We start from the raw sequence: 11086 nt of genomic DNA on the forward strand, positions 1-11086 counted from the left end.
AATGCAAGAAACTCTTACATCAACAGAAGGTTGCTTTTGCTGTGATGTTTCCGGCCAAATTGAGAATAGATACTAAGGATGGACGTAGAGAATTTACATGCCCACAGCAAGCACTGTCCTTCATAAAAACATTGGAGTGAGTGAGCCATTTGGTGACTTTCATGTTGCTGTTTAGTGGGCCTGACTCACTGAACTTTTACTTGACTGTCCGAGGAAGCTGGGCGCCTTTTTGTCTCTTTTTGTGCTGGTTCCGCCTAGCGGCTGGAGTTTGTTTTGTGTAATATCATTTCTTCAGGACAGCTTGTGGATAAATCTGCACGTTTTTGGTGCTTATGCCTCCTGTGGTCTGGAGTTTGTTTTGTGGAATATCTCTTGCAGGACATTGGAGTGATTGGGTCTTTTATTGCACTCATGTATCAGCCGAATGGGCCTGAAAATTTGTTTGACTGCCCGAAGAACTGAACAGCCCCTTCTTCTTTTTTTTTTTTTTTTGTTATTGTACTGGTTCCGCTAAAATGAATCTACACATTATTTGTGTTTGTTCCATTTATTGGCTGGAGTTTGTTTTATAACTATTTTTTGCTGTGTAATTCTATCTCACACAATTTGTATTGAAGCACCGGTCTTGAGCAATCTGACGGCAAAGTTGCCGTGGGGACGCCGGTTGGCGGGGTTATCTTTTTTGTGGGGGTTTTTTTTGTGTATTTTTTGTTCCGGGAGAAGTTTGGGGTTGTTTGTTGCACTAATGTAGAATGTGGTCTTTATAATTGTATTTTTGACACAAAATCAATTTTTTCTTATATGTCAAAATGTCAAATGTTAATATGAGTGGATTGTCTCTCTCCATGTGGAATGTGAATGGATTGAGGCACCCCATAAAAAGAAGGAAGTTTATTTCTTTTCTTAAACGTAAGAAATATTGTAAAAGATGAGGCGAGAAGCAGTTTTCCTTCTTAAGGTGAGGCTTTATTTTTCCTCTTCACCACACCACTTTCCAGTTTTCCTTTTAAGCACTAAGCTAAATCCTATCACACACTGATTTCACAAATAAACTTTCACTAACAATCCTTGCTCTGGCTTGGCTCTGTCGTGTCCAGTCTCTCTCTCTCATCTGAGTGCTGCGTGGTCCTATTTATGCCGCTCTCCCCGTGCTCATTGAAATTAGAGACAGGTGTTAGACATAATTTAGCTCAGGTGTAAGCGCCCTTACCGCTTTCTTTCTCTCCGGAGAGATGCTTGACCACGCCCCCGTTGCCACATATCCCCACCGCCCGACTCAGGCCGGGGCGGCATCCAGCCTGCCTACCACTCCCCCCCCATTCCTGGAAAGGAAGTCGGCGACAGCCATTTGCGCCCACGGTCTGTGGACCACCTTGAACTTAAACGGCTGAAGAGCCAGCGGGTGATCCGGGCATTAGTATCATTCATGCGGTGGAGCCACTGGAGTGGGGTGTGATCTGAGCAGAGGGTGAAGGCCCGCCCCAGCAGGTAGTATCGGAGTGTGAGGACCGCCCACTTGATGGCGAGACACTCCTTTTCCACGGTGCTGTACTTAGTTTCCCTTAACGAGAGCTTACGGCTAATGTACAGCACCGGGCGCTCCTCCCCCTCCACCACCTGCGAGAGTATGGCCCCCAGCCCCCTGTCTGAAGCATCGGTCTGTAAAACAAAAGGGAGAGAGAAGTCAGGTGAATGTAAAAGCGGCCCCCCGCAAAGTGCAGCTTTAACTTGCGTGAATGCCCGTTGACACTGCTCCGTCCACTGGACCGGATCTGGAGCTCCCTTTTTAGTGAGATCAGTCAGCGGGCTGGTGACGTCCGAATAATTAGGTACGAACCTTCTATAATAGCCAGCCAGCCCCAGGAACTGTCTCACCCCCTTTTTGGTCTTGGGTCTCGGGCAGGTCGCAATCGCCGCTGTCTTGTCAATTTGGGGACGCACCTGCCCGTGGCCCAAGTGGAACCCCAGATACCGTACCTCCACCCGTCCAATCGCGCACTTCTTCGGGTTCGCTGTGAGTCCCGCTCGGCGCAGCGATCTCAGAACCGCCCTGAGATGTTGCATGTGCCGCTGCCAATCATTGCTATAAATAATGGTGTCATCTAAATAGGCAGCGGCGTAAGCTGAATGCGGTCTGAGGATTCGGTCCATGAGACGCTGAAACGTAGCCGAGGCTCCAAACAAACCGAACGGAAGAGTCACAAATTGGTGTAATCCAAACGGTGTGGAGAAGGCGGTTTTCTCACGGGAAATTGGTGTGAAGGGGATCTGCCAATAACCCTTCGTCAAATCCAATGTCGAATAAAAACGAGCAGTGCCCAACCGATCGAGCAACTCATCAGTGCGAGGCATTGGATATGCATCAAATTTAGACACCGCGTTGACTTTTCTATAATCCACACAGAATTGCACAGACCCGTCGCTCTTAGGCACTAGAACAACTGGGCTGGACCAATCACTGTGGGATTCTTCTATTACCCCCATATCAAGCATCACATCCAATTCTTCCCGAACTATTTTTTTCTTGTGTTCGGGTAATCGATAGGGGCGGCTACGTACCACGACCCCCGGCTCGGTCTCGATGTGGTGATGGATGAGGTCTGTACGTCCTGGTAGAGGGGAGAACACATCTGCGAACTCCTGTTGCAACCTAGCAACCTCTGCGAGTTGGCTCGGTGAGAGGTGGTCTCCGCAAATGACCGGGGTGAACTGATTATGTTTTGAACTCACCTCCGGTCCGAGCTCCGCCTTCTCGGGAACTACCGTAGCCAACGTCACGGGAATCGCCTCCCTCCACAATTTCAGGAGACTGAGGTGGTATATTTGACGTGCGTCCCCTCTATCGGTTCGTTTAACCTCATAATCGAGATCTCCCACTCGTCGTGTGACCTCAAAGGGTCCTTGCCACTTGGCGAGTAATTTATTGCTCGATGTGGAAAGCAATACAAGCACTTTATCTCCCGGTGCAAATTCCCTTAGCAGAGTTCCCCTGTCATACAGTTGGCGCTGTCGTTCTTGAGCTTGGAGCAAATTCTCCTGTGTTAGTTGCCCCAAGGTGTGGAGTTTTGCTCTAAGATCAAGAACGTACTGAATTTCATTTTTACTGTTTGAAGGTCCTTCCTCCCAGGCCTCTCGCAATACATCAAGCACGCCGCGTGGGCGTCGCCCATATAGCAGCTCGAATGGGAAGAAGCCAGTGGAGGCTTGCGGGACCTCTCGTACTGCAAATAACAGGGGGTCGAGCCATTTATCCCAATTTCTAGAATCATCATGCACGAACTTACGAATCATGTTTTTGAGGGTTTTATTAAATCGCTCCACCAGGCCATCCGTTTGAGGATGGTATACACTGGTGCGAATCGATTTAATATTTAACAACTTGTACAGTTCGCATAGTGTTCCTGACATAAATGTTGTGCCTTGATCGGTGAGGATTTCTTTCGGAATCCCCACCCGGGAGATTATTTTGAAGAGTGCCTCCGCAACACTGCGTGCTGAGATGTTGCGAAGAGGCACTGCTTCTGGATATCGCGTTGCATAGTCCACTAGGACCAATACAAAGCGATGTCCACGTGCTGACCGTTCTAATGGCCCGACGAGGTCCATTCCAATTCTCTCAAAGGGGACCTCGATCAGAGGGAGAGGGCGCAATGGCGCTTTTGGGGTGGCAGGTGGGTTAACCAGCTGGCATTCGCGGCATGCCGCACACCACCTGCAGACATCGCCGCCAATGCCCGGCCAATAGAAACGGGCTATTAGACGGTTCAGTGTTTTCCTTTCTCCTAGGTGACCCGACATGGGATTATAATGAGCCGCCTGGAATACCATTTCCCGACGGCTCCTTGGAATCTAAAGTTGGGTTGTATCCTCTTTGGTCCGAGTGTCCTGTGTCACTCGATACAACCGCTCATTTATAATTGCAAAATAGGGGTATGAAAGTGCAATGTCAGGCTGGAGTCGTTGACCATCGATGACTCTCACTTGGTCAAAGGCGTGTTTGAGGGTTTCGTCTCGTGACTGCTCCAAAGGGAAATCCCCGTCAGGGAATTCCCTGAGAAGGGGAGAGGCTGCAGCCTCTCCCCCTCTCTCGTCATCATGACGTGGAGCTATCGAGGACGGCCCCGGCTCCGCTTCCCCTGCCAGAGCATCACACATCACACATCTCCCTATTTTCATACAGGACCCATCCACGCAAATTCCCTTTAATAAAATCCTAAAATCAGGCCAATCAGTCCCCAAAATCAGCGGATGGGTGAGGCGGGAACTAACCGCAGCCTCCACTCTATGCTTTTTCCCCCGAAATTTAATTGTCAGGGTCACCAGCAGATACTTGTGAATATCCCCGTGTACACATTTCACCTTCACCGTTTCAGTTGTGACTAATGCCTCGGGTTGAACCAGGCGTTGGTGGATAGTGGTTTGATTACAACCGGTATCCACCAACGCTTGGTGAGTACCCCCCTTGACACTTACTGGTATCCGGTACGCTCTGGCCCGGTCGGGGGCAGCCTGTGGGAGGTCAGAGACCCGTACCACCGTCCCCAGCTCCATCAGAGGACACTGATCTCGGAAGTGGCTCGGGTCTCCGCACCTCCAGCAGGCCGGCCCAGGTGCTACGCCCACACTTGCATCGGCGGGCGCCCCCCCTGAAGGGGAGAGCGGCGGGGCATTAGAGTAGGGGAAGGTGGTGTCGCCTCCCACACCTGGGGAACTGGTCTCAGGGGCTGAGGTCCTCCTCGTCTGCGTAGGGCAGGAACGGGACCTAGAGAGAGAGCAGAACGAGAGGAGAGAGGGGAGGGGGAAGAAACAGAGGGAGGAGAGAAAATGTAGGAGGGCTCTTCCGCCCTCGGGATCGCCGCCATGTGGTCCTCCGCAAGTCGGATAGCTTCCTCCAACGACGCCGGGCGGTGGCACTGGACCCACTCTGCCATCCCTTTTGGCAATCGATCTGTGAACTGCTCCAGTACCACCTGGTCGATAATTCCCTGGACGTCGCGATCCCCCGCTAGCAGCCATCTTCGGCAGGCGTCACGGAGCCGCTGGGCAAAGGCAAACGGGCGGTCGGAGCTCTCCAACTTCAAGCTCCGGAAGAGTTGACGACTCTCCTCCGGAGTGCGACCATCCCGTTGCAAGATGGCTCTTTTCAAATCTCCGTAGGCCAGGAGGCTCGACGCTGGCAGTTGTTGAGCCACGAGCTGGGCTTCCCCGGACAATAGTGGGATCAGTCGGGCCGCCCATTGGCCGAGCGGCCAGCCCCAGATCTCGGCGGTCTGCTCAAACAAATCCAGGAAGGCCTCAGGGTCGTCCGCCGCCCCCATTTTCTGTAATGCTGGTGGGGGTAACGGCGTGTGAGTGTCCGGGGTCGCGGCTGAGGACGCCTCCTGGCTGAGGAGGCTCCGGATCGCCTGCCGGTCCTCGGCTTGAGCATGTAGGAGCTCGACAAACCGGCGGTCTTGATCTTGTCGGAGCTCAAGCAGCGTCTGTTGGTGGTTCTGATGGAGGCTGGCGAGGGCTTGGAGGATCTCTGCCAACTGGGAGGACTCTACGGGACGACCTCCATCCATCTTCGACCCAAACTTCAATCCTGGGTTTCGGCACCAGTGTAAAAGATGAGGCGAGAAGCAGTTTTCCTTCTTAAGGTGAGGCTTTATTTTTCCTCTTCACCACACCACTTTCCAGTTTTCCTTTTAAGCACTAAGCTAAATCCTATCACACACTGATTTCACAAATAAACTTTCACTAACAATCCTTGCTCTGGCTCGGCTCTGTCGTGTCCAGTCGCTCTCTCTCGTCTGAGTGCTGCGTGGCCCTATTTATGCCGCTCTCCCCGTGCTCACTGAAATTAGGGACAGGTGTTAGACATAATTTAGATCAGGTGTAAGTGCCCTTACCGCTTTCTCTCTCTCCGGAGAGATGCTTGACCATGCCCCCGCTGCCACAAATATGATATAGTGTTTCTTCAAGACACGCATCTTTACCCCAGGAAGCTGAAAAATTTGGGAAGATATGGGATGGGCATGTTTTCTTTAATGCTGGCTCAAGTAAGAGCAGGGGAGTCATTATATTGATAAATAAACATCTACAATTCAAATTTCTCAAACAGATTAAAGATAAATTAGGAAGAGTCATTATTGTTTTAGCAGAAATTCAGGGGCAAAGTTTGATTTTTGCTAATATTTACATACCTAATGCTGATGATCAGGGCTTTTTTATAGATCTTGAAGGGATGTTGCAAGCCGCTGGCACCCCTCATGATATAATACTGGGAGGAGACTTTAATCTATTGATGGATTCAATCCTTGATCATAGTGAAGCAAAAGTGTGTAAGCCCCCCAGAGCAACATTGACACTTCACAGGATGTGTAAAAATCTTGGTCTTACAGATATTTGGAGACTTTTGAACCCATCGGGTAGGGACTATACATTCTTTTCATCAGTCCATAAGATTTATTCTAGAATAGATTTTTTAAAGTCCCTCATTTCATCTGTTGTTGATTGCTCAGTTGGAAACATTTTAGTCTCAGATCATGCCCTGGTGTGTTTAGAGGTGTTGCCACATATGGAGAAAAAGAAATCATATAGTTGGCGCTTTAATGTATACCTTTTGCAAAATCCTGATTTCCAACAAATGTTAAAGGCTGAAATCAATGTTTATATGGAGACCAACTGGTCCTCAGTATCCTCTGTAGGCGTGGCTTGGGAGGCACTTAAAGCGGTTCTTAGGAGCCGGATCATACAGTATGCCTCATTCACCAAAAAATTCAAAGCACGAGAACTCATGCCGAGGCAGAGCTGAAGCGCTGAATGTCGTCTGATGGCCTCAGGGAATTGACCCAATTGAAATACAGATATAATACTATTTTGTCACGGAAGGTGGAGTTTTGGCTACTCAGGGCAAGACAGTCATACTTTGAATCAGGGGACAAAGCAGGGAAGCTTCTAGCTAGATATATAAAGCAGAGAGAGTCTTTTTCTACCATTCCCTCAGTGAAATCTGCTGGTGGTGAAACTTTTACCACGTCCATTGATATTATTAATGCTTTTAAAGAATTCTATCTTGATCTCTATAGTTCCACATCTTCATCTACTTATGAAGATTTTAGAAATTTTGTGGAACCTTTAGAACTCCCTAAACTCTCTTATGCTACAGAACTGGATCCACTTTTGTTAGAAGTTTATACGGAATCATTAAAGAATGGAAAGCTTCCGCCAACCATGACACAAGCCCGGATCAGTCTGATTCTTAAAAAGGACATAGATCCAAGAGAGTGTAAGAGTTACCATCCAATTTCCCTGATCCAGCTAGATGTTAAAATGTTGTCAAAAATTTTGGCTAATCGATTAAGTAAAGTTATGACATCTCTTATACATAGATCAGGTGGAATTTATTCGGGGCCACAGCTCTTCTGATAACATTAGGCGTTTCATCAATATCATGTGGTCAGTGGTGAATGATCAGACTCCGGTTGCTGCCATCTCACTTGACGCCGAAAAGGCATTTGATATGGTAGAATGGGATTATCTTTTTAAGATTTTGGAAATGTATGAGTTTGGGAGTACGTTTATTGGATGGATTAAGTTACTTTATAGACAACTGTTAGTGGCGGTACAAACAAATGGATTAATTTCAGATTATTTTACTCTGGATAGGGGCACCCGGCAGGGTTGCCCTCTTTCCCCATTATTGTTCTGTCTTGCCCTGGAACCATTAGCAGCCGCGATAAGAAAGGAGGATGATTTTCCAGGGGTGATGGAGGGAGGTGTAGCGCATAAGCTTTTGCTTTACGCAGATTATATTTTATTATTTGTCTCCAACCCTTCTAGATCTATGCCTTGCCTCCACAGAATTATTAATTCCTTTTCTAAGTTCTCAGGATACAGAGTCAGTTGGTCTAAATCCGAAGCTTTGGCTCTGATAGCGTACTGCCCAGTAACGGCTTTTCAGCCAGGCACCTTCCAGTGGCCCAGACAGGGCATTAAGTATTTGGGCATTTTATTCCCAGCAAATGTATTAATTTGTTAATTTTGACCCCTTAATAAAAAGGTTTTCGAGCAATGTGGGCAGGTGGGCTTCATTACATTTATCTATGATTGGGAAGGTTAATGTTATTAAAATGAATTGTATTCCTTTTTTATTTTTTTCCTCCCCTTTTTCTCCCTAATTTGGAATGCCCAATTCCCAATGCGCTCTAAGTCCTCGTGGTGGCGTAGTGACTCGCCTCAATCTGGGTGGCGGAGGACGAATGTCAATTACCTCCGCGTCTGTGACCATCAGTCCACGCATCTTATCACGTGGCTTGTTGAGCGCATTACTGCGGAGACATAGCGCGTGTGGAGGCCCACTCTATTCTCCGAGGCAACCACGCACAACTCACCACGCACCCCACCGAGAGCGAACCACATTACAGCGACCACGAGGATCACATGTTTACCCCATGTGACACTACTCTCCCTAGCAACCGGGCCAATTTGGTTGCTTAGGAGACCTGGCTGGAGTCACTCAGCACGCCCTGGATTCGAATCGTGACTCCAGGTAGTCAGCATCTTTACTCGCTGAGCTACCCAGGCCCCCAAAATTAATTGTATTCCAAAATATAACTACCTGCTACAATCTCTCCCTGTAGATGTCCCCCTCTCTTATTTCAAGCAATTTGATAGCATAGCGAAGTCCTTCATTTGGAATGGTAAGCGTCCCAGATTAAATTTCAATAAGTTACATAGGCCGATTGACAAAAGTTGGCCTAGGCCTACCCTTGATTTTGTTTTTATTACTATGCATTCGGTCTCAGACATTTGGCTCATTGGTCACTTCCACCTGAGAGAGCCCCTCCCTGGTTTTGTATTGAACAGGAAGTTTTTGCCCCTATTTCGCCATTGCAAAGGCTTTCTATCAAACTAATTGGAGAAGTTAAGTTACACCCCGTTATCTCGCATTTGCACGCAGTATGGACAAAGGTGTCCAGTGTGTTTAATTCGGACATTTATTTAAATGTTGCCTCGAGCATATGGCAGAACCTAAAATTATGTATTAATAAGTCCCCTTTCTGCTGGTCAGATTGGATTGTGAGGGAGGTTAATACGCTCGGTGACCAATATGAGAGTGGAGTGTTGAGATCTTTTGAAAATTTGGTTCAACATTTTGGGATTCCCAGATCGCAGTTTTATAGGTATTTACAACTGCGCCACTTGCTCTGTACTATTTTTGGGAGTAGCATACACCCCCCTAAAGCACCAGATACTCAGGGAATGGTGATTACTGCTTTTGGAAAAGGTCATGAGGCATCAGTATATTACTCCCTGGTAATTCAGAGTCTGGGGGATGGAGCTTTAACTTCTCTCAAGAGATTATGGGAGAAAGATTTAAACTTGGTATTGGAGGAGGGAGAGTGGATTCTAAAAAATGTCGTCTGCATCTAGAGATGCAAGGGTGCGCCTTATGCAATTCAAGATTTTACATAGATTTTATTGGACCCCCTCTAGATTGTATGGGCTTGGTCTTAAAGACACACCCACCTGATGGCGATGCCAATCGGAGGATGGAGACATGGCCCATATTTTTTGGTGGTGTATTGAGATCCAGGAATTCTGGTTGAAGGTTCAGAGTTTTATGTGTGACGTGTTGGGCACTTGGGTTTGGTTTTGCCCCATACTCTGTGTTTTGGGTGATGGGGCGGTCATCGATTTGAGGAATAGTCACATAGAGAATTGGGTTCTGACCAGTGTGATGATCGCCAGGCAGATTATTTTGAGGGGTTGGAATTCAGATGGTGCGCCCCCATTTCGGGAGAGGTGCACGGATATGGGGAGGGTGGCGGCTTTTGAAGAGGTGTCATTTGGAAGACGGGGTAAATTGGATTTGTTTGTTGGAAAATGGGGCAACTATTTCGAGTTTTTGGAGGGCTCTCGGGGTGGGGCGTGGAGAGAGTAGTGCAGTTTTAATTGAGTATGATTATTATATTTTTTGTTTTTGTGTGTTTGTTTGCAAATTGTTTTTATTTTATTAATTTTTTTATTTACTAATGTGTGACCACGGGATGTCTGTTGGGGGTCGGGGCGGGTTTGGGGAATGGGAGGGGTGTTTTTCTTTTTTTTTTTGCTTTTGTTTATTATTGTAAGAATTAATAAAAAATAAAATAATAAAAAAGTTAATAAAAAAGTTTTTATTCATGTGGACTTACACTGACACATAGGAGCATGGATGCAGCATCATTCAAACGCAATAGTTTTCAGTTAAATGTGCTATGTAGAAATTCACTATTCATAGACAGCTGTGATTAATTTAATCCATGAGTGAAAGTGTCCAATAACAGGGTGGTTACTGAGATTAAGACAGTAGTATTTGGCTGGTCATGTGATTCTAACATGGCAGCCCCCATTAGGGGACACTGTCCATGTAGAATAGAAAATCTTTTATAAGGTTGCTTTTATTATATGACTGGTGTCTTCACGATTAAATACATATGTTTCAAAATTGCAGTTAATTTCTTTAGGAATAAAACTTTTTAATGAGGAAAAAATTAGAGTGCACCTTTAATCATAGCAACAGACGATATCTCACACACCTGCCGCAAAAGGTGTGGGTTTCAGGTCAATTTCTCTCAGTTGTGAAACATTATCAGCAGTTTGGGTGTGAGATGCTAAAATATGTGACAAACGGCGTCCCCTATGGATTTCATATGGAACACAATTTTGTTCCCTTAAATAAGGAATGGATGGCAACATTAGTATCTCAATGCTTCCAAGCTATTTGTGTTTTTGCAAATATCTGAATATTTTGCATTAAAATACAAATAAATTGTTTATATACTTATAATCAACAACTTTAAATCAATAGTTTTTTATTTTTACATTGTTTTTAATTCAACCATATTATTAGCAATGCTTCATGGCATTTGTACCCTCATGAAAGACAGTAAGTACATAGCCTTGTAATTCTGTTTGTTTGTTTGTTTTTTCAAATAAAAGTTTGTAATATTGTAATTGGAGCTGGTTGGTTTGGTTCAAGGCTTTCAGCTCTTTTATGAAGGGTTTTATTAAATCCTTATGAAAACATTGAGTAGGAAAAACACTACCAGAATCAAAAAGG

This window comes from Myxocyprinus asiaticus, chromosome 36 (genome assembly GCF_019703515.2).
Source record: "Myxocyprinus asiaticus isolate MX2 ecotype Aquarium Trade chromosome 36, UBuf_Myxa_2, whole genome shotgun sequence".
Classification (NCBI taxonomy): Eukaryota; Metazoa; Chordata; class Actinopteri; order Cypriniformes; family Catostomidae; genus Myxocyprinus; species Myxocyprinus asiaticus.